Source organism: Neolamprologus multifasciatus, chromosome 5 (assembly GCF_963576455.1).
Source record: "Neolamprologus multifasciatus chromosome 5, fNeoMul1.2, whole genome shotgun sequence".
NCBI classification, from domain to species: Eukaryota; Metazoa; Chordata; class Actinopteri; order Cichliformes; family Cichlidae; genus Neolamprologus; species Neolamprologus multifasciatus.
In genome coordinates, this window is record NC_140443.1 from 28970243 (window position 1) to 28995351 (window position 25109).

Sequence of the window (25109 nt, forward strand, 5' to 3'; positions counted from 1 at the left end):
TTGAAATAAATATTGCCTTATGTGTAGGCCAGAGCCCTGCGGTGCAGGCTACCCTTACAAACACCTTCAGCAAGTACAGCCATTTGTTAACAGGCAGTGACCCACTGAACACGGTACTCACCTGAGGCAGGTAACATGGTACAGACCTGATTTAAACGAGCGGATATGAGGTACGTCATTCTTCCAAGACTGCAAAACCGCAAAATGGTTATCACGCGGTATTGTGTGTGTGTGTGTGTGTGTGTGTGTGAGAGAGAGAAAGAGAGAGACAAACATCAAACAGAAAAAAACACAAAAGAGGCAGTGACAACAGTTCAAAATTGTATCACCTCGCAATGACTACGGATTTTTCTCTAGTTAATATTATTTTGTCATAAATAATCGAAACTATATCCTTTAGAAAGCCTTTACAGTGCAGATACAGTGAACATACCTGTGGTCACTGACACATAATTAGAAAACCTTGTGTTTGTTTGTTTGGACAAAACCGAATATAAATGTGATGTTTAGTTGGCCTAATCTAGGTAGCCGGTGGATAGAAATACAATTTCTTTGGCAATATTATTTAATTCCATACAGAATTCCACCTGAGCAGAGGTCTGTTCAAAAGAAAAGTGTGCCACACCCAGGCCTGATTACTTTCAGACTTGTTGAGTCAAGAAATTACTTAAACAGAACCAGTCTGACAATGTAGGCTTACAGATCTCAAAAACCAGCACATAATGCCAAAATCATTGACGTCTATCAGTCAGGAAAAGGTTACGAGGCCATTTTTAAGGCTTTGGGACTCCAGTGAAACACGGTGAGAGCCATTATCCACAAATGAGAGAGAGACTGGGCAAAATTGTCATCCGTGGGAGAGGTCAAAGGAGAAAACCACTCCTGACCAAAGAGAACACAAAGGCATGGCTCACGTTTGCTTTAAGACACCTTGAAGTTCAACTTTCTGATTTAAGTCCTGTTGAATCTGGTGTAAAACTAACCAACAGTCAAAGATTGTGACGGTAGTGTGATAAAATGGGGCTTTTTTCAGCTTCAGGACCTGGACTACTTGCTGTAATCGATGGAACCATGAATTTTGTTCTCTGCAAGAAAATCTCAATGGAAAAATGTCTGGAATCAGTTCATGTGCTGAAGTTCAAGCACCTGGGGGTTAAGCAGCAGGACTAAGATGTTTTAGCATGACCTTAAACGGGCCTTTTATACTTGAATCTCCTAATGTGGCTCAATTAAATAAATCTGCAAAGAAGAGTGGTTCAAAATTCTTCAACCGTGATGTGAAAGACCTTTGGCCAGTTATCACAAATGCTTCATTGCAGTTCTTAGTGCCAAGAGTGGCACAACCAGTTATTAGGTTTAGGGGGGATTTGCTTTTTCACACAGGGCCAGATAGGTTTCATAGCTTTTATCCCTTAATAAATGACATCATCATTTATAAACAGCAATTTGTATTTACTCTGGTTATGTGTCTAATATTGAAATTTTATTTGTTTATCTGAAATATGTACATGCGACTCTCACTGCATGGCATTTACTACACAGCGGACATATTTTTAGCAGAAAAGTTCAGGACATGTTGAGCTATCAGGATGTTCACTTTGAAATGTAGTGACTCCGACAGTTGTCTTATTAACAATCACACACACAGTTTTGTTGTATGTTATTGCATGCATTGGTGTTTTGGTGCTGTAGTTGCCCCAACGCAGTGAGCCTGAAATATATTGTGTTTGTGTGTCTACGCAGTTTTGTTTTGTTTGTGTCTTTTCGACCTTATCCAGTATAAAAACAGATCTCGTCAGAGCCAGTGATTCTCTTGGGGACCAGTCCCTGCTCCTAAAGAGGCCAACTGTAATTTAGTCGGGGTCTTTACTGCACAAAGGATTTTTATTTTAATTGTCCTTCAAATAAGTTTCAGCCAGCCCCCCCCTCCCCCCCCAAAGGCACATTCTGAGCAGGGAAAACCCCCGGTGGTTTGGACTGGGGTTTGGCTAGCCACAGAGAATAGAAGTCCAAGTGATATACTACCGAGAATAGCTGTGCAAACTTGTATGAAGGATGTGAAAACTCCTTGTACTGTTACAACTCTCCAGCTCCTATTACACAGTGTGTGCACTAACAGGTCCAGGGCAAGTGTGTTGACTCAGGTCATGTCGGAAGTTCAGGAGTTGAGAGGGATTTTCTGAAGGGGGTTCTTTGCAGAAGTGTTTGCCTATGTGTGTCCATCTCTTTGTATGTATGTGTTAGTGTAAGCTTTGCTGATCAACGCCAGATGTCCACGGCTCACAGTGTGGGCAATAGCTTCAGAGGGCCCCACTCCAGTACTCTGTTTGGCCGTTGCAGAAAATGCCCGAGTGACTTCTTCACACATGGCTGATATTAATATCTTTGCCATTCGTCTCACAGATCTCCACAAGGTCACTAACATCAGGTCAATCTGAATTAAAGGAGGTTTTAACAAGGAGTTTGTGTAGCAGCAGCAGGGTTAAAGTGTAGATCTCCTGGTCCTCCACTAGAGTGCAGGAGAACTTCAAACATGTAGTATCTGTAAATTCAGGCGCTGTTCTCAGGCTTGCATACAGCAGTTTCCTGAGTGAACTTTGCAGTTTCTCATGTACAGCAGTACAATTATTTTTCACATTTTATTGTAGCATAGATATTATATTTTAAAGAAGAAGGCTAATTTTCCATGCAAAATAGTAAAAAAGGTTTTATTTTGATTGGTGATGCCTAATCTGTTGATTGGGATTTTGATTAATCAGTTATCTGTCACCTGTCCTATAATGACAGAGCAATACTAAAGATGTAAACGAAATAATTCATTCCCATCAAGAAACATTCAGTTAACTCTGCAAAAGAGAGACTAGCAGAAAATGCTCACATACAGGAGGCTTTGTGTTCTATACGACTTGTAACTAATTGCTTCAGGCAGAAGTTGATTATTACTGAAAATCATGGAAGTAAAAATAGTTGCATTGTCCTTTTCTTTACTCAACAATGTACATCTTACTTATTTTATAGTTAATCATCTCTCCCTCATGAACCTTTCTTCCTCATTGTACACAAACCACGAACACGCAAGAATGCCTGCCTCAGTCACACAACATGGCATCTCTCTGAAATCTCCCGACTTTGTCACGTTATTACTTCTTGTCACTTCTTTCCATTCTGAACTTGATCTTCTTAAACTATTTTCTCCATCCTCCCCTCGCAGGTCTTCCCCCCTCGCCCACCCGTCTCTCCACCTTTTGTCCCCGTGTGAATATTTCACATTGCTGCTGCCGCTGGTGCGTGATGCGGGAGACTGAGCGCTCATTGTGTGCACGCAGTGTGGGCGCTGCGGTATGTGACTTCTTGCCGTGCGGTGTGTCGTGACAGGCGTGTGGCTGCTGACGCCAGCCGGCCGACTGCCCGTCTGTCTGTCGGTGCGGTTACACCTGACTTGCGCTGACATTGCTGTACCAGCACACACGTGCGTATTCACATATAGATCATAAAGGACAAGGCGTGACTCCTGACTGTAGACTGTCTGCATGGCTAAATGTGACACATGTAATGAAATAATACTTTTATTTCTGTGCTTATTTTATGAATGCTGTTTGAGCTCATACGCTTAAGTGCATCTAACCCTATAGCAGTAGACATTTTATACTTTCTTTAAATGGGCTGTGTAGGTCAGTTCTGAATTGCCCTGGAAGGCTGGGCGATATTGCGGCGCACCTTGGTGTAATCCTTGGTATTTAGTGTGTTCTCTCAGGCTGCCGAGGTGAAAAGTTGAACCTGGTGTTGACCTTCTCTTGAGAGCGGGCTTAGCTCTGAAGTCAGGCGCAGGCCAAAGGCACAGGGAGGATATTCTCAAGTTCCTCTTTCACTCCCTCATGTGCACCGCTCCGCTCCTCTCCATGGCCGCCGCCTCCCCTCCTCCTCCTCGCATACGGAAACAGTTAGCATCTGTGATAAGATGTTGAACATATTTTTGCTATTTTATCTCATCGTGTTTGTTTGTTTGCTTGCTTTTCCGTCATGACGAAAGTCTTGTGTCCTCTTGTCACAGCGTTGTTAATCACAATTACATCTGATCTAGGTGCAAGGATTTGGAGAGAGAAGGAAGGAGAAAGAGACTGAGAGGGGCCTAATGTTTATCACTGCAGGGAGTTGAATTCCAGATGCTGAGATAATGAAGAAAATAAGCAAACAATTATGCAAAAATAGACAAAGTAGGGGGAAAAGGCACAAGCAGACTGACAGACGACAGAAGAGATGTTCAAGCCAAACTGGACACGTTTTTATTTCTGCTCCCTTCAGGGGGGGTTTTGGACATCACAGGGTCACTATAACATTTTACTTGATGAAACCTTGCCTCAATGTGCATCAGTATGTAAGTGCAGCTATGCAGAGGTTTAACTACTGTGTAGGACTTACAAATCTTATCATGTATCGTATCGTATGCCTCTGACTTTTGCTAAAGCAACATGACCCAGAATTCAAAACCAAAACTAAGCCTGACATTCTTCCAGTCCAGCAGAGCGAGAGAATACATGGCCTACAAATATGAGTCTGACAGTAGATGTTGAGTTGTGCTGCGCTCCGTTCTCCATCTGTTTTAGTTTTGGAGTGGTTGTGATAACCTCAGCCTGACCCCTGATTGGTCTAATCTCACCCTTATCTTTTCTCACTGGTCAGCTGACAGAACACCGCGCTGGGATTGGTGGGTGCTCGGCTAAGGAGGAGGAATTGGTTTAACGCTGTGTTGGGGTAGCAGTTAGACAGTGAGAAGTTTAGTCCACAGTCTAAACTGTAGCAAAGCTTCAAAACACAGAAAAACAAGCAGTGTTTGGAGCGGGAATTTAAAGAGCCAAACACTGAGCTTTCTCAGGCGGTAGCTCAGGAAATAATCCTACATGACTGAATGTCAGTGAATTCAATCTAGGTGTCTGCGGTAATAGTTGAGTCAAACATACAGTGCGTCTTTGGAGAATATTGCAGGTACCCTTCACATTTACACTGATTACATAACTGCATCAGTGTAAAAGTGTTTTCCTTTACTGTAAAATCACAGTGATAAGAGCCTGTAAAGCGCTGTGGTCGTGCTACTTTAAAGTTGCTGTAAAAGATATGACAGGCCGCTGTCCGGCGTCGCAGCCTTTCCAGGCAGTCTGTTTGGAGGGCAGATTTAGAGCCAGATTAGATCAGAGGACCACTCTGTTTATTTGTTTTGTTTTGGGAGGGGCCAAACTCCTGAGGGATACCCCCACCCCGCCACCCATCCACCCACCTACTATTCTACTATCCCTCCTCAGGATTCCCCCTCCGGGCACAGTCAACTGGAGCCCCCCTGACCTCTCTGTCACCCCTTCCTACCCCACGTTAGCCAAGGCATCCTGGGAATAAAAAAAAGAAAAGAAAGTGAAGGAAGATTCTGCTCTCTCTTCGTGTCTGCTGAACCAAATCACAACCAGACTTTTTCATTCGCGGATATAGGGCAAGGCACACTGCCACCCAGGTAGGCAACCCTGGAGCTCTATCAGAGGTTCATTCCAGTGAGCTGACTTCGCTTTCATGTGCCTGTGGGTCAGATGTGTTCTCTCACACCCAGTCACCATTCAAGGTGAAAGGATGAGCTGTGGTTGCAGCCGCATTTGTGTCTTGAGTGTGTTATGTAATAATTTATAATTATCAAAACTCCTTAGCTTTGCTTAGCTTTGAGAATAAATGTGAGTGTATAATAATAGTTTGGTACCTATTTTTTTACTGCTTATGAAACGTTCTAGCTTCCATGACTGTGTACAGTCATCTCATTTTCCACCTATTCCCATGTCTTGTCAGTGAAACACTACCCTTTTCTTCCGTTCCTTCTCTCTGTCTATCCGGGGTATATGAACTGCATCAGTCAAGCACATGCACCTTCACACGCGCACATTGACACACACCAACAACGCTCCCCCACACCTCTGCTGACCTCTTCTTCATCTCCCACAAGGCCTTTGGGGTGAGGCAGCCTGGCACCAGACAGTTATTCAAACCCTCAGGCAGATACACAACAGGTCAGAAACAGAGAAGGTTAGTGAGAGAGTGAGTGAGACAGAGAGCAGCTGATTATCCACTGATTAACTGGTGCGTTAATTCTTAGAGACAGTTAGGACAAACTAACAGCTGACAAAGTGGCTAAAAGTTTAATGTGGGTCAATCAAGCCTACTATGTCCAAGAGGGAAAAGGCTGGAAAATTGTTTGCTTTGATGTTAAAGACAATCCAAGCTGAGCTAACAGTAAGTAGTATAACGACGGTGTCTGGTAGTTTGGAATGGATCCTGGATAGATAGATAGTTACATATTTTCATATGTCATTATATACATCAGAATGCATTTCTTGACCAGCTACAGCTGCCATCATTATCAGAGGAGGAACAAGAAGTACTGCATAGTACAATGGAAGACCTTAGACATTAGTACCTGATAGAGTTTTATAAAAAAAAAATGTAACCCTTTAAAGCCTGTACCATGAAATAAAGAACAGAAAATGTGTTTTTAAAAACAGAGCATTTATGGAACCGTTTGACAAATTTAAAAAATGTAATGTTTATTTTAAAATATTTGTATGGATCAAATATGATACACTAGCCCTTATCTTGATACGTATGAGGAGTCCCTTGATAGAGGAACTCTTTGAGATTCATTAAGATTAGCTCTAATAACCCTCATATTAAAACCAAATAAATCCCCAACTGAATGTTCATCATATAGACCAATTAGTTTAAATTGGATTTGACACAAAAATCCTTAGAATACTTTGTAGTTATCTGCACAGAAGCTCCCCAGCTAAAAACAATTATCAACAAAGCTTTGTGCAAAAAGGCGAGGATTCCACAATTTTAGGGCAGCATAACATTTCTGTATTTGCAGATTATATAATATCTTTTCTGACTAATCTAAAAAATGCAAAAATAATTGGACGCTTACTGATCTGTACATCCTGTACATTTGTCACACTTAAATTTTTAAGACCATCCAAAAAATGTAATATTAGCATAGCAAGATAACACAATTAAATAAAACATGTAGTTTTTAAATGATGACAAGAGGAAAATCCTGATTCGACTGTGAGGTAGATCGAAAGATCTCGGAAAGTACGCTGGCCAGAAAACATCTTGATAATCCCGAAGACTTTTAGTGAAAACTTCTATGGACTGACGAGATAAAAGGTGAACGTCTTGGAAGGTTTGAGTCCCTTTATATCTGGCTGCTTTGCTGCTTCAGGACATGGATAATTTGCTGTTATTGATAGAACCGTTCTCACTGCCAAGAGCGGCACAACCAGTTTAGTTTAGGGGCGATTCGTTTTTCATTTAAAACTGCATTTTGCATTTACTCAGGCTGTCATTGTCTAATATTAACATTTGTTTCATGATGTGATGTGATGTCAAGTGGGGCAAATATGCACAAAAGAAATTGTAACAGGACAAATACTTGTATTTCCATTGTTGGATGTATAAATATATTAAAAATGACTATTATGTCTAAATCCCCACATTATTTTCAAACAATCCCATTGCTGCTACTAAAAATGTTTTATAGTAACTATAAAAGATTATTTAGTTGGCTCATATGGAACATTAGGAAACCTGGACCTGGCCTTAGGTTATTATACTTGCCCTGTGAGAGCTAAATGGCTGCTCACCTGACTTCAGCATGATGCTATTTCCATACAACACTACCGCAGCCTGGGTAAGACTAGAATTAAAATCTACCATGGATGCTTTCTTTAAAAATACATTTACAGTCTGGCATGCTGCACAGAAACATATGGTTGACAGACCTTCATTGTCCCAGTTTACACCTATCTAGGGTGATAAACAGTTTATACCTGGCACAAAATGCACCTTTAGGTAGTTTTCTAAGACAACTTTGACCAATTGTCTCAGAGATTCAAAAGAAACACTTCTTCAAGTATTTACAGCTAAAATAATGTTCTCATTATGCTCTTAAAGAATAAACACGTAATGTGCATACCATCATCAGCACTTAAGGAAATCACGGAGAGGACATGTGTAAGTATTATGGGATATTAGCTATGTATCCTAGTGAATAATCACAGGATAATTAAGTGATTGGAAGATAGATATGGGAGAAGCTATCACTTGGACGAAGTGGAATTATGGCTGTTTTAGTCTAAGTAGCTTGGAAAGAGAAGCATCTGCACTTCTTTAAGTTTCCTTGAAGATGTTTCACTTTTCATCCGAGAAGCTTCTTCAGTTCTAAGAGCAACTGGTAGAGAGCAAAATCTAGGATTATCCACTTGTTGCTCTTAGAACTTAAGAAGCTTCTCAGATGAGATGGGAAACGTCTTCAAGGAAACTTAAAGAAGTCCAGACACTTTTATTTCCAAGCTACTTAGACTACAATGACCTAGATGACTGAGAACCTTCACAGACATATGCCTGTTTTAAAACGAAAAAAACAAGGTCCTGGTTTGGCCATATGCTACAAGGCTAAATGCAGCGGTTTGCGCCTGACCCAAAGCTCTTTGCTGCCCATTTGTTTCCCTTTTTCCCTGTTTCATCTTCACTTGACTATGTAGTAAAGGCAAAAAATAAAAAAACAGATGATACACAGAATATTTAAACTGGCGTTGATGCAAACGTATATGACTGCTGTCGAGCTACATCTTGTCCTGTTAATATTCCGGAGATGTATGCTAACATGTAAATATACATATATAAAAGTCCTGTTATGCCCCAAACTCTATTTTCTTGGAGTATTTAAAAAAAAAGAAGCTGAATTCAAAGACAACACTGTTGGGACTGTGTTGAAAGAATTCGGATTCACCGTCAATATGATGGTGAATCCATTTATGCCTTGTTTCGTCTGGAGACACTAACTTTCACTGACAGAGGCAAACGTAAAGACTTCATCTAGCTTTGGGAACCTTATATAAATATACATTTTTTAAGTAATGCATAAGGCATAGGTCCTAGGGAGTGGATTGTGTTAATATGTATCTTTATTGAGTACTGATGCAGGGTGTGTGTGTGTGTGTGTGGAGGGGGGGCTTTTTTTTTTTAATCTTTTTTTTGTACTTTTTGTTTGTTCCTTTGCTCTTGGTTTGTTTCATATAAAAACACTGATTTTTTTAAAGTGGTGTGTTAACATTGGATGGGGAAAGTCACTTTTGTTGAACAGGGAAAACCAAAAACTGAGAGTTTTTGATGTCTTTTTGAATAATATTCAAAGACTGTCTTACATTGTTTTCTGGACTCGCATTAGAAATTCTTTGGAAAAATGCAAAATAGAATTGAAACTAATGTACTTCTTTGGCTAATTATTACCTTTGTAGATTTCCGCTCAGTCTTTCAAACCTTTAAAACTGGAAAAAAAAATGTTTTTCAGCCATAAATTAATTTTGTTTTAATATATTTCATTTAATTTTAATCCCATGAAACAGGAAATAAAAGCTGTGGGGATGCTCTGACTGGATTAAAAGTCGTCTTTGTAAACATTGTGACCCATGTCTTTGACACGCCTCCTTGAAGAAAGTCTCTTCATAACAGGAACAGCAAGAGATGAAGGTCTCTTTTTAAAACAGGAAATGGGACGGGAGGCAGACTTTGGAGTCTTTGTTAGGCACGTGGGCCTGTGTTTTGTGTTGGTTTTGTTCTTCTAAATCCTCCTTGGTTTGTGTTTGTCTCCGAGCTCTGCTTTGAGCGATTAGGGACGAGGGTTTAAACAGCTTGGTTGAATGAAGACATAATTTCAGCCCTTTATTGTGCCTTTGAATAGTCTTTCTTTATATCAATAAATGACACTGGTTTGAATATTAGCTATAAGAAAGAGCTGTTCTTTAAAGAGATACAGCCCAAAGTGTTTTAAGAATTTTTCTGTCACATTAGACTCGAGGCTGGTTTGTTCCTTTATTGCAGGGGACTATATTGTATTGGACAAGTGATGTCAGTAAACTGTGCCACCAGAGATGAGCCATATCACAAGAGGCATCGCTAGAAATCTGAGTTGTGCCATTAGACAGAGAGAAAGGCAGTATCTTGAGAGAGAGACACAGAACGAATTGTTCCACAACAGACTGACGGACCTTTTAGCCTTATCTTCCTGAGCTACTCTTACAGAAAACCAAGGAGAGGAGGGAAAAGAATGCCCTGCTCTTTCTCTCCCTCCCAATTCCCATTCTCTCATTTCTCCTGTCTGCCTCTCCCTTCCTTCTTCATTTCTTCTTCTTCTTTTGTCCATTGGTCTTTACCCAGTGTTTCTTAAAAAATCCTCTTAACCCCTGAACCTCCTCCCATTGTCCCCTCCCCTCCATATCTTACCTTGATGTTTTAATGTCTTGTTTCTCTCCTCACCTACAACAACCTTATCCCTCCTCAGCTCTTTGGAGAAGCCATTGCTCCTAGAGATTGTTAAAAGGTAGGTCTGTAAGCCACTTCTAAGCAGCGATTGGCTCTTGGAATAACAGTTTGAAACACAGATCCCTCTCTCCATCTCAGGCTCACGCTGTATGCGTGACAGCTTTTCAGGAGGGGTGCCGTACAAACACAGGCCCAGCCGCTTCTGCAAGAACATCTTATTTGCATTTGTTTACATGTGCCACTCTCTGCATGTTTGGATTTGCTGCATGTCACAGTGTTTTGGTGCAGCCCCTTGCCCGTATCTTGATACATGCAGACACACGCGCGCGCAACAGTATTTTGCTTGTGATGACACTGAGTCGTCCCTCTCCTCCCTCTCTGACAGAATGAAACGGATGGATAATTAGATATCAAAGGAAGGCAGGCTGGGTGTGGCGAGGCGCGCAGGCCCCTACGATGGTAAAGCACTTATTAATGAGATAGGCCTTATCTGCTCTCCTCCCAGGAATTCTGCCTTTGATCGGCCCCGACTCCGGACTTAATACATTTTTGATTGATAGGCCCAGATGACAGAGAGAGGCGGTGAGGATAGGGTAGGTGGGTGAGGGGAGTGTGCATGTGCATGCAGAGGTGGTGGTGGTGGTGGGGTACGACCCTCAGATGTAACTGTAACGATGCCCTTCACATGATTGAATAACTTGTGACAATAATGTTTTACCTCATAGAATAGAGGCATACACAACTTAGGGGTGTTTGCATGATGAATAAATCTTAGGATCACAGTGCACGCGTGCAGCTCCACATTCCTCTGCCCACACAGACATAAATTCACAGAGACAACCCAGAAAGACGGGCCCATTCAGTCACCTTAACCCCAACTATAACTCACACACCGGGGCACCAGAAAATCTTTTCTCCAAGACAGAGCAGGCGAGGGGCAGGCCTGCGGAGGGGGACTGAGATAAGGCCCTATCCCCATATGAGGATGAGTTATGGCCCACCCAGGAGGATGTGGCTAGCAACGACCCACCCAGACACACTGCTGAGCTCGCGGGGATTGGTGTGGCTGCTCTGCTCCCGTTAGTGAGGCAGCGGGCGACCTCATCGACAGAGATAACGGCTCCGCTCTCAATAACACCTTGACCAGAGGGAGGAGAGGCAGCGGCGTCGAATCAGCGAACGCCACACGATCCAAATCCACACAAATCATACACCGCCGCCCCCGCTCCCATCTCTCTGCCCGACAAGAGGTGACTGAGCGTAACCATTACTGCGCCGTGTCACCTTGTTATGAGTCTCTGTCAGTGTGAGGCGTCGGGTAAATTAAAGAAGCCATAACTGCTGCTCCGTCACCTGCCTGTCAGCCCCCATTTATTACCATGCCAACGGGTGGAGGGATAACTCCACCCTCCCTATGTGAAATGGACAGATCGATCAGGGTGACAGGCACATTTCAGGTCTTCAAATCAATCAGACTAACAAAGGCAGCTGAAAGGGGAGATGTTTGTAAAGGGCCACAGACGCCTTACATTTCCAGATGAGTCAGGAGAACAGGCGAGAGCCACAGACTCAAACTTTACCTAATACCGTGGGTCAGTGCACGGGTCTCTGCTCTTTTCTCCTGTTTTTCAGGTGTTGTGTCTCCATCACACAATAGCTTCGGAGTTTCATTCACTTTTGTGCGATAATTAACTGTGGAAGGTGCTGCGTCAGTGGTCGAGAAATAACCGCAGGCAGGTTTTTAAGTCACACATCAAAGTTTTTATTTTATAGTCAGATGCGGCTTTAATGTTGGACTCAGCGTGAGAGAGCAGCTCCCCGAGAACAACGATGAAACAGAGGCAGCGCTCAACGGAGATGGGGTGGGAAGCGAGACAGCACGGGGAGGGGGTTAGATGATAAGAGTGGGAAGAACTGATAGAGTGGAGGGAGGGGAAAAACGTGTAGAGAAAGAAAATGATTAAAAACAGCAATCACCCGTTCGAGACTGATAAACCAAGCAGTTGTTAATTGGAAGCGTGCAACTCGTGGGGATGTGGTTGGATTAGATTCACTTCTTCCCTATGCTCTCTGTCTCTCTTTATTCTCTGCCCTCCTCCGTCGACTCAAACGTGTGAGAGACACAGTCCATAATCAAAAGTTAAAATGATCGTAATGAATGTAATATTTCTATTCCTCCCCCCACATTTGCCAATCAAAGGAGAGAAATTGAATGGACTCTGTTATAGAGTCCTTCTTTTTCCTTCTGTACGTCTGAAACAAACTTCCCTCACGCCATTTGTCAGAGCATAAAATGAAAAAGGGTGACAGTTGGAGATGGAGAGACAAAAGGCGGTAGGTAGTAGCCTATTTTTGAATGATCTTAGTTTTTGGGGCATATTGGAGATGGGAGATGGGCAGTGGTCCATAAACAAAGGGCTGACAGCCCACCCATCACCTCAGCAAGTCTGCCTTGTGCTGCCTAGATAAAGCAGTGCTGCTGCCTTCTGTATCAACACCATCCATCATCCATCTTTGCCTGCCTGCCCTCCCTCGCATTCGCCCTCACATCATCCACTCTCACTCCCTACACCTGCCCCTCTGCCAGCTGTGTGTACCTTTTTACCCAATGGAGAAAACTTTCAATAGAGCAACTGCAACTATTTTTTTGTTTTCAGTTAAATCAAACCTTTGTTGAACATTTGTCCATACAAGCTAACGTTTTACATGATTTCAGGGGTCCTCTCTGCTGAATTATGCATTTGAAACCCAAGTTTGGAAGGATGAGCATTAATCACTGATACGTCCACCATCCTCTGAGCGCTTTCACATGCTTTTCATATTTGTCTTCCAGCACTATCGTACGATTCTGTCACATAAAAAAAATGAAAGGCTTTGTTTTCTTTCTTTTCTTTCTTGAATATTTGACGACTGTTCACCTTCAGAGTATTTTGCTCGTCGAATCAGACAAAGCCGAGGTATGATTGAGTTTTGGCAAAGTAGTGCCTTTCCAGTATTAACCTGACAAAATATTAAACCTTGATTTAGAAAATTTTAGCCCCCCGCAAAATGACCCTTCAGGCCACCATTGTTCCCTCGTCAATTTGGGTTTTGTATGAGCATCTCCGTCCTTTCTTTGTGGCCTGCGGGGAATGGAAATTATGCAAATGGAGATGGGCACTCTGAAGGAAAAATGTTGACATCTCCCATCCACGCTGCCCCCTAAATACACACACATCATGCGCACACCATTCAGTTAGCTTTCTTTTGGCCCACTTTGGTGGGTCTGTCTCTTTTGGCTGTCTCTCAAGCGTACTTTAACAATTGCGGCCGTATTGCCTGCGCTTCAGCCTTTCTTCTATCCATCCATGGCCATTTTAGTCATGTGGACAGGTGCTGAGACAGGAAGACAGAACGCTGTCAGCAGCTGTAACAAACAATACTAGGTTATCTAACTTTGGAAGAAAGACAGTGGAGGAATTAAAAGTTGTCTTGTGTTTGAGGAAAGGCATGCATTGATTACCCGCCTTCATCACTGCCACCTCTCCACATGCTCAAATTTTTTAACACAATGAATGGCTTTTTTTTCCTTTTTTCTTTTTCTTTGGCTTTAAAGACACAGACATTTAGTAGCAGTTTGCAGCGGTAGAAACTTTGCAGATGCATTTTTTATTTCTTTGGTGCTTCATTCAGTTCCACCAATCACAGGGGAATTAAGAGATAGAGTAGAGACCTGGAGACTGAGCAGAGCAGCACGGTCGGGGAAATGGCTCAACTAGCGGATGAATTAAAACGAATAAAAGCCAAGAAATGAGAAAATGGGCTATCACTTGTGCAGCATAATGAACAAAGTGCAGATATCACTGTCTTTATATGCCGGGGGGCTAGAAGCTCTATGTTCTCACACTAGAAGAACAAATGGGAGTGAACAGGGCCAGAAAGCATAATGACTGTCCATTAGGCCATTGCTAAAGTCTACTTCCTGTTGTTGATGCAGAATTTCTAAATTGTGGGAACGCATCACGTGACCTCAGTCCACCCTCAATACCTCTGATCTGCCCTAAGGGTTCAGACATGACTGCCTGTGTATGAGAACGTGGGGTTCACTGAGAACTTTAAAGGCTCTCTGTGAGTCTCAAACTAGAGTAAATGACAAAGTGGGCTATTTTATAGAATGAAATGTAGCATAATATGACATGTTTGCAATAAAATGAGAATGAAAAAAGTTAGATTTTAAGAATGAAGATGCTTGTACACATCTAACCTGCTGATACAAGGTTTATTGTTACTCTTTCACTAGTTTTCACGCATATATACTGTTGTATGAATGCAGAATATTTTTAAAACACTAGCAGCAACCTGCTCTGTATTTCAACATGGGAGCAAATTATGGTGCCTGTTAAGTTGCATACGGGCAAAGTATATTGAAAGTGATCTGTGAAAGAAACACAAACAGAGAACAGAACATTGCATTCACAGGGGGGATGATGGAATTAACATAATATATACAAAAATCAAAAAAGTTGGGATTTATAATCAACGTTTTAAGACACACAGATGTTAGAAATATGTTTATTTTGGATAATTTCGTGCAGTTTCATTTGGATATATATCTGTGCGTGTGTACGCTGTGATCATTATATTAAGAAGATTAACATCTTATACGTAGTTGTTGCTATTGTTTGGTTTATAAAATGTGAAATATAGCATAAGTGGTCTTTTGTAATTTGGAAAGCCCTTCTGAACCACTGTTCAAAACCCAATGATATGAAGCAGATAACAAATCTGTAGTTGAAGTCACTATGACCAGGGGATGTTTGGAATTTCTGCTTGAAAATTAACTAAAAGATTGAATTTATTAGTAGCAGGGCTGAGTCATATCATATCAGCCATGATACTGTCATAAGACATGTGTCATGTCACAGTACTGATGATATAGAGTTGCCATGACTTTACATTCCCTAGCACACGAGACAAGCCCAGACACGTCTGACAGCGAGAGCCGTGTGTCAGCCTGATGATAATTTAGTAAAAAGAGCTACTTCAACAACTTCCAACAAACAACGATTTACAAAAATATGTGAGAAAACTGCTCCTGCTAAAGGTGTAAAGGTAAAAAAAAAAATCATCCTAAGATAAAATATCCGAGTTGGAAAATATTTTTCATTTTCAGTTTTATTAAATAACAATATTGTTCAGGCTCCTAAGAGTTACAAAGTTACATTAGTTTATGTCCTTATCAAGATGAAGTGCTGAGCATGTATGTGATATTTTTTGTTAAAATTTCCAGAGAAAACACTACTTAGTCTACTTTTGTTCTGCAATTTAACTTATGCTGTGTTACTGTTGCACCATAATGCTGCTGCTAGCAGCCTGTGGCAGTAGAATCACACTTTAAATTAGCAAGTCTATCATCAGCGACAGTAGCCCATTGGAAAAAAGGATAGATGCCTTTGTTTGTTTGAACCGACATGCAGCATTTATTGGTGCAAACAATAAAATCAACACTCAACAATAACAAAAAAACACTCAGTAGCTGTTTCGATATTGTCAAAAATACAATTATCCAAAACTTACTTGAAATTTTGTGATATAATCCTGTGGATATGTCACACACTCCTAATTATCAAAATGATTTCTAATTAGTTTTTTTGTTAATTGTCAGCAGCTTGAAAAGACTAGACTTTTAAAAAGCAACCTAAATGCAAAAATGAAAAGTTGGCTGTGACAACAATGGTAGTAAAACATTACTTTTGTGTGGTGTTTAAACTGTTTTAAACATTCCAATTTAGAATTATGCATTTATTTTGTTACAGAAAATCGATTTCAGAGTGACTAAAAGTTACGAAGGAAAATGTCATCGGGTGCTGGTACTGAAGTCCAGCAACTCAAACCTGATGATGAAGTATTTTGTTTTTGTTTGATTAACTGAATAAGCCAGTAGCAGATGTTTTCATCTGTTTCTCTTTTTTCTGAACAGTATCTGGGTTTAATTTGCTTAAAATACCTCCTAATTTCAATTTCAACCTATTAAGGTTACTGTACTGTGTTGCATTACATTTTTTATAATTTTGTAATTTTTTTTACATCGTGTTTGTTAATGGAGTGGATGAATGCACCATCATAACCACCACTTTAAAAATAAAAGCAGAATTTGGTTCATGGGGCGCGGTTTATAGGGGTGCATTCTGTGCCCATCATGAAGTGGTCTGAGTGCTTGTAAAGCAAAGTAATCAGATTTATTAGTGTCAAAGCACGACACGTTCATTGAGTGAATGAGTTACACACCCCATAGACATGACAAATGAGCACGATCATTGCTTCATCATGAGTTCATAGCTGCATAACTCTCAGCTCTAAGGATGATGATCTTCAGTCACGCGTGCCCAAAAAAAGATCCTTAGGCTCGCTATGATCTTCATTAACCCCAATGACCCAGCTGCTAACACTGCCCCCCCCGCCTCCCTTTCATAGCTTAAAGTCCACACATCACACAGCCATGGCCGACATCTCAGTCAGTCTGTGTGGCTAGACTGACATGATCGGATGTGACACAAGCAGACAGAGAGTGGACAAGTGCAATATGTGGGAGAGAGGAGAGAGAGGGAAAGGAAAAGCTTTTCATGATTTTAGTGCTGAGGAATGTTATGTGTTGGAGGTCATGTGAAACACTGCTGGCACTCTGAATAACCTTCAGGAGGGCGATTGCGACACGACCCGGAAGTAGTCGGGTCACGAGTCAGGGCAGAAGGCTCGACTTTGTTGACAGCACCCTTTCCAATCTATACACAACTCTCACTCCTCGGCTTCCTGGGAACCTTACTCCCTGGTTGTTCAGTTTAAAGGGCTCTGTCCACACAGGAAAAGACGTGTTGACACGACCGATAGAAGCATAGAGAGCCATTGTTGGCATCGGGGAGATCAGGGAGACATTTTCTAGAGGTGCGATCTGAGAGGAAAACTACCCCAGGAAGTTCTGTGGCTGACCAGTCAAAACCACATTTCGATATTTTGATACAACTCGCTGATCAAACCTCCTCTAGTTCACAGTTTCAACCCAAGGGGAAGGTGCCTCTGGCTTAAGCTACATGAAGCATTAATGGGTCATTTGTGGGTTTAAGGGAGCGGGATGGAGACAGAGAGGCAACCGGTGGAGGAAGGGCTGACGTAAAAAGTCACAGAGTTCAAGTTGCATGTTAAACAAACAGCTGAGCTTTTTGAACGGCTGGAGCCTGACGTTTGCGCACGTTAAGTAAATTAGTGTAAATTTGCAGAAGTAACCTAATTTTGAGGGAAAACAAATGGCGGAATTTTAATTGAGTGCAATAGGCGAGTGGCACACTGGGCAAAATATGGAAAATGAAGCAAGACTGATGGAAAGACTAATGGTTTGTTTAAGCTGCAGCCACAGCAATTATCACTGGCCTCTGCTTTATCAAAGAGAGCAGAATAAGCTAATATAATGATCATGATCATGTGAATGGATAATCCAATCTCATAAAAGACCTAACGATGGCGTGAATTGCTGCTATCATCGTTAGTGAACAGCAGTTGCATTATTATCTATGCTACGCATATACGTCTGTCTTTGTTTAAAAATGGCATTGTACATACAAATACTAAATTTATTTAATATATAGTAACCATTTCTGGGATTGATCATTTAGTGCTGAACCTGTTAGCTGATAAATTGAAAACCTTGTTGATAATTGATAAATCAATTAAGAGCCCAGATTTCCTTGTTAGTATTCAGCTGAGCTTGGTGTACTTGTTACAATTAAATCATGCTTGCACGATTAAGATTTTGATTTGCTTCCAAAATGAGCAAAACAGCTGATACGACATCATCAATGCATTCGGGTGAGAGTTTAGTAATTCAATGGCCTGTTGTTAAACATTTGTGCTCAGTGTAATTTTTGTTTTGTGTACCCTATAATATGTACGAAGAACAAATCCCTTCCATGTCAGCGGCGCAGCTTTTAGCAAGCTCATAACAGCGCGACTCGTCTGCGCGCAGCACTAGTTGTGTGTGTGCATGTGCTCTAGTGTGCGCTTTAATGTTTTAACATATGCAACCCCTTATAAACAGTGTTTTATGCAAACAGTGGCACAGCTCCCATCAGATAAGACTCCAGGAAAGGGAGAAGGATACAGCCTTGTGAGACAGAGAGGGGGGGATGGAGGAGAGACGGAGCGAGTGAGGGGTGAAAGTGGAGGCGATGGGAGAACTGAGCACGAAACATTGTGACCGAGGGAAGTTTCTCTTCTGAGCACTTTGGTTTGGTACGTTTGGTTTGGTTGAGAAAGCTCTTTACTTTTTGACCTTTCAGCAATTTAGCATGTAGCTTCTTTGGCCTACTTTCAGCATTTTTTAGCGATAAGAACCTTTAAAAGCAACAAAAATATACAGCTTCGTGTGTCTGTATACACGTATAAAGTCACGTCGACACAATTTAGCCCCAGCATTTCACACCAGGTTTTTATTTTTGGCAAAATCAGACGTGTATGCGATATCAGCTGTCCACCGCAGTCCAGGGTTTATCTCTGCACTGTTTTTTGGTGCAGTCTGTGGTGGTGTGTATCTGATGGTAAGACACGGCATGTCGTTGGTCACTTTATCATTGCTAATGTAATCTCTCGCTCCCCTCTACTTCCTCTACCAACACTACATAAAAGAGCGCTGCCCGATAGAGAAAAATACAACGCCCGAGCCATCTTTCGTTCTATCTTCTATCTCTCCGTCTTTCGTTTGCTCTCTCCCTCTCTCTCTCTCGCTCGCTTTTTCTCGCTAGCAGCGGAGAGAAAAATGTCTCCCATCTTCTCTGACTTTTCATTTGCCTTCCATTTTAACTTTCTCAGCATTTCTTCTTCTCTGTATTATGATTTTCTTCTGTTTTTGAAGATTGGGGAAGCACTGTGGTGTTGACTGAACGACTACTCTGCCCTAGATCAGCTAAATCTCTCATTTTGAACACCCCCCGCCAATTTCTGTCACTCCAGGAGACAAATGTGCATCGCCGAGTTCATTCCCCCCTCTCCCCGTGCCCACTGGCTCCCTGAAACTCAGTTCCTTTCTCCTTTGAAGTGCTGCGTGCAGAATGGAGATTCTTTGCATGGTAAATTCGCCCAGTTGCCCGCAGCGTATCCATTACACAAGTTTAAAGAATGCTTCGGAGTCGTTTTGGAAGGGCCCTTTTTTCTCACTTCACAACCAATTTCTCTGTGTTTTGAACTTCGGTAGTCATGAGCCATGTAATCTGTAAATTGGGCCCTTTCTTCCGAGCTCGCGCTCCACCGTCGAGCAGCGTTTGATGTGCAATTATTTTGCTCATTACATGTTAATTTTATTGTTATAGTTTGCAAATGTTTCTCGGGGTCATGATGTTAAAAGTTTCTGAAGAAGTGAGAAAGAGGGAGAATTAGCGAGTCGCGCGTACGTCACAGCGGCGCAGAGAGAGCTCATTTGAGATGCCAGGGCTGGCTATCTCTCTGCTCACTTTCAAGCCTTTTTAGAAACAACCTGCTGGGTGGTTTGAATAGCTAAGGAGAAGTTGATCTGGGATTTAGTGTGGAAAAGGGATCCAAGACCCTTTATCTGCTGTAAAAGGTTGGGAAAATGGAGATTTGTCTTGTTTGTTAAAACCGAACCATAATCTCCTGCACAGAGAAATCTTACGAGTATGGGAATCATATGCCGCGTTTATTTAGCCCTTTGTCCCCATTCTCTCTTCATACACGTCTTGGCAACCTGGCGCGATTATCTACGATTGCTGGCATGTTGTTGATGTAAGAGCGAGGGATGATGAAGAAGAAAATCTGTCCCCCTTTTTTTTTTTTCAAAAATAGCAGATTTGAGTGGCCTGCTAATTATATTATAGAAGAGGATCAGTGCATTAATTATGTCTGGGCCGTGAACAAAGCGTTATTTAGAGCTGGTAAATGTTACTGTAGGAGCTTGGCAGCGCAAATCCCAACATTACAATAGTAAGGAATAAAACCACGCCGCTGAATCGTACGCTTTTCATTTTATTTCAATAGCTGCTAAATCCACCGATGGATACGATTGCGTTTTATTGTGACAGTTTACTTCTGTCATGTTTCGTTTTATCACGACCAAATTAATTTGGTGAAACACTTTATTGTTTTGCCTCTCTCGTCTTAAATAAAGACAGCTGTTTTGGTTTTAATGCTGCTTTATGTTTGATCCAGCCACCCTAACTCAAACACGGTTAGAATTAGCCTTCAGCTGTAACTCACACACACGTGCCCAAATTGTTTGTAGACTCTCCTTTTCATCTGAGGACGCGATAGTGCTCCGCGCTCCTGCTTTTACCCCTCTTTCATTTCTTCCTGTCTAATGGCAAAGGCAAATTCTGTTGGACTGTGTTCTTTAATACCATCAGCGCTAAATAAACTTTGTTGACAACAATAGCTGCTGGCAAAGCGCCTCCACAAACAAAGGAGAGCCAACAGGTTCAAAGGCAATGCATCACTCTGCTTCTGACTCTTCATTATTCATCCTACTGTCTTTACCTCTCATTCCCCATTATCCTCTGTGTGTGCGTGTGTTTCTTTGTGGCTCTTTGTCTGTTAAACTGCTACATGGTCTGGATACTGAGGCTTATTAGCTGTTGAGTTTAATTAAAAAAGGCCATTCATATGAAAATGGGAGTCCGATAGCGATTGCTGTCCCCAGCAGCTTCCTCCTGTTACTTTTAATTAGACACCCACTTGATTGACATCAAGCCTACTGGCAGCTCAAGCTTAGTATGTGTGTGTGAATGTGTGCGTGAGAGACCCTGTGTGTGTGTGTCCTCTTTTACAGCACCTATGTATGTGTGTGGAGCATGTGCATGCTTTTTCCACGCAAACACATACAGAGAAGTATAGAAATACCAGCTCTAAGGTCATTAAAGCATTACAGCAGGAGACTCTACATCAAAGTTCACTTTGTCGTCATGAGGTAATTATCCCCACAGTGGCGCAGAGTCCGGCTGCCCACCTTGTCACTCATGTCCACTGGGTCGTGTGGAACAATGAACAGTAACCTTGTGATTATGAACAGGGTGTGCAGTGAAACTGTGTGTGCTCGTGCCAACACCACCCGCCATGCTGATAGAAAAGGTGATGAGCTACTTTTCTCTTTTTGTTTGTCCTCTCTTTCTTTATTCTCTCTCTCTCTCTCTCTCTCTCTCTCTCTCTCTCCATCTGTCTCTGGAGAGAAGTGGCTTTCTTTATCTGTTTTCAGTGCACGCTCCAGCTCTTGCTACCTTATTATTATACTGTCAGCAGCACGTGCCTGGCTGATAGATGTTCCTCTCAACTGTTTACTACAAGCAGATGATTTAACTAAGGCTTTCTGTTCAACTTGACCTCTCCTCTTTCCTTCGTCTAAAACAAGATGACTTCATTTATTGTTTACGATGACTCCATTTTATTGGAGGAGGTTGTGAAATAAGCTGCACAAGTGATAGTTGTGTTTTAGAATGAACTGTGTGTGTGTGTGTGTGTCAGACTGGAAATCGAGGAGGTCCATGTTCGCCTCACATCCCTGTTTCGCCAGGATAGATTGCATGCAGCAAGGACTCCCTTTGTGCAGCTTTTATTTCTAAACACAACAGCTCGTGTGCTGTAGTAACAGTGCACCGATGCCTTCAATGTTTCCAGCTCAGCATAGCCCAGAGTAAGCAGCCTGTTTCATGTTAAGGCCTTAGTGAAGAGGCCCACCTCCGCACAGACTTCAGTCTCCAGCAGAAATGGCCCATCAGAAGTCACTGCTCTGTAAAGTTGTGTTCCTTTCCCAGTGTTTTGTTTTGATTTGCCGGACGTTTGGGAATGATTTGGGAGACGGTCCCGATGGCGGCAGGGATATCAGAACAAAACGTGCACGATGGATCTGAAATGTTGTTCCAATTACCGCCTTCATTATGAGTTTGTCATCTGCTGCTTAGACGCACTGTGGCCTGCATTTCATGGTGTGTCAGTCGAGTCTGCTTGTTGTTTTTTTTCATTTATGCTGATATATGCCCGAGGCTAGTGCTGCTCAGCGTGGCGACATCTACCAACAGGGGGCACTTTAAGTAAAAACATGAATGAAAATAACTTTGGAGGGGCCGAATTTAACGGTTTAGCGATGCCGGTTTTGGCCTGTCTTCGCTATTTGCAATCGTCTGCATCGTGTTTTGAATAAAAATTTAATATGCATCAAGTTATCCTTTGATACTCATTCGTCTGTGAAATAAAAACAGCTAAAAGTTGTTTCTCTTTACTTCAGAAGGCTGCCATTTAAAGGCCCACAGGCCTCTCTGTTTTGTTACTCTGGTACCCAGAATTCCCTCCTTCCTCTCAGACAGATTAAATCACTTGTGTTACTCGGAAATGCTCCAAGCAATAAGGCAGGATGGAGCACGTACAAAAGAGCCTAACATGGTTTGAAAGAGCAAGACAGAGAGTGAGATGGAGGGGAGCGTGTTGATGTAACGTATCATTGTGGCGAGTCTCCTGAGTTAACACCATTAGCCAACCAGCGCAAGGGTCCAGCTGTCTCCCTGAGCCGTCGAGGTGAGTTACCTGGGCTGACTTACCTGGCCTCCCAATGCCCCCCAGGATACAGTGTTTCAGCCAGGCCCCATGTCCTCCCTTCTCCACAGCACTTAGCAGTGATTAACCCCGGATTCGGCCAGCCCACCTGCCATCTGACTACCATTACAGCCCTGCTTATCTGCCTCTCCATCTCCCTACAATAGGGCCTGGGCTATGCTGGGGGATTGAGCTGGGGAAGGCAGCCTGCCCTGTTTCATAATAAATCATTAGCTAAATACTTTTGTCCATTTGTGTCATGTTACATGTACTTCAATTTTCTGCTCTGTCTCTGTCCATCACGCCCCTCCCGCGTTTTTTTCCCTTTCTTTTCTTGTCACTGCCACCGTCTGCTGCCACCATTCATCCTCGATTGCTCCCAGTGTCTGCCCACCAGACTTCTTCCTTCCTGCCTTTCCCCCCCTTTTATTTCTCTCTTTTTCTCTCTTATAGAGTCGACTATTATCTTCAGGTCCTGACTGTGGATGTAAATGATTCTTATCAAAGCGAAGGCTGGTACTCCCCTTCATCACATATGCAGCCACGTAACCCTACATATCCTGTGACCTGGTAAAAAAAAAAAAAGTTTATGAAAAGTTCTGTGAAACACAAAATCAATTTTCCACTTTGGTTTTAATGATTTCATTGTGTCGAATGGTAATTCAAGCAGACATGCTGCGTCATGTGCTTGCGCTTGTTTCTTCGAGAAGGCTACATTTTGAATGGCACCATCTAAATTGGCCTGTTTTGGCTGCTACTGTGTCAAAACCATCCATTCAGACATATCACTAACATTTGTGCTCCACTGTGCTCCTTTCTTTTTGTTTTTTTGGTCTGGATACCACAGAGGTTAACACTCACACATATACAGCGCAGGCAATCTGGACAGCGAAGAGGAGATAAGTCTTTTTTGTTCATCTAACTTGTATAAAGTGATTATGGACATATTGAGCCCTCCATATTTAGACTTCTTGACGCCCCCACCTCAGTCACCCCCTAGTACGACCGTTGTAATCTAATTTTCCACTGACAGAGGCCGTGGAGATCCTTGGGTCACGGTGCGAGTCCTTTCAGCCCTCCCCTCCTCACCCTCACGCTCTAACTAAGAAGTCGCCATGCAGCAGACAGCACGCATTAGATCTGTCTACCACTACGTCAGCTAACCCACCCGATTCATAACCCTGCACCGCCTTGGTAATCAGAGAGAGAGCGAGAGATTAGGGGAAAAAGACGGCAGAAAGGAATTACATTTATCCTTGTATCCACTTTTTGTTGTTCCTATCATCGCTCACCACCTTACAATACCTGTCAGTGTGAAAGATGACGTGTGAACTGCATATAATTTTAAACTGTCAGAGATCATTTCCGAGGATAAAAAAAAAAGCGGGGGTTGGGCATGAGGAAAGCACGGAGTCTACTTTGGCACTGAGGCGAGTGGCCACACCTGGAGAGGTCTTGCTCCTTGTTGACCTTTGGCGTGTCACTGGGGTGAGTCTCCCAAAGCTTCACCATACATCACTCTACCTGCCAACACTCTCATATGGCCTCCACTGCCGCTGTTATCGGAAACATCTCACACACTGCTGTTATAGTTTTGTCAATGGAGGGCATTTGAGCTCCTGAACTTCCTTTGCCCGTTGAGGATTCGTTCCAATCGTTTGCCTGCTGCAGTAAAACATCCATGTCAATATCTGGCCCACGCAAAAAAAACCCCCGCCAGCTTTTAAAATGTCATGGTGGCGTATTTAAATGAGCACTATTTCAACCCAACTTCCAGACTGATGCTGGTTCTTTTTTTATACAGTGCATTTTGCTGTATCCACCCCTCTCTCTCTTTCTTTCTCGCTCTTTGTCTCTCTCTCTCCCTCTCTCTCACCCTCCCTCTCTCCTCGAGGCCGTAGCATAGCTAGAAGCTGATAGGCATCTCCTCTGGAGTCTGCTGCAGTCTGCCCCGGCTTCAGACAAAGTGCCTCCATCAGACCAGTGAGGCTCCCTGGGAACATAGTAGCAGACCCCGAGGCCCCATCACTACTCTGTGTGTGTGTGTGTGTATACAGTATATGTATGTGAGTGTGTGTGTGGATGAATAACAAGGGCTCAGAGTAGAACCTTTGTACTCCAATCCCAGCACTGTAAATGGGTTTTGCAAACTGGGATATGTGGAGATTCATAGCATGCGGGATATTTAGGCCAAAGCA

The 25109-nt window shown here is 42.4% G+C and overlaps 1 protein-coding gene across 1 annotated transcript in view; it reads left to right on the forward strand.

The window, feature by feature from the left end:
* The window catches only part of LOC146518998 (inter-alpha-trypsin inhibitor heavy chain H3-like), a 32443-nt gene extending 7818 nt beyond the window's left edge, over positions 1 to 24625 (forward strand). The window contains exon 12 of the mRNA XM_085158945.1: positions 28 to 24625. The gene's annotated coding sequence lies outside the window, so the exon portion shown is untranslated. The remainder of the gene's footprint in view (positions 1 to 27) is intronic.
* Positions 24626 to 25109: the final 484 nt, after the last annotated feature.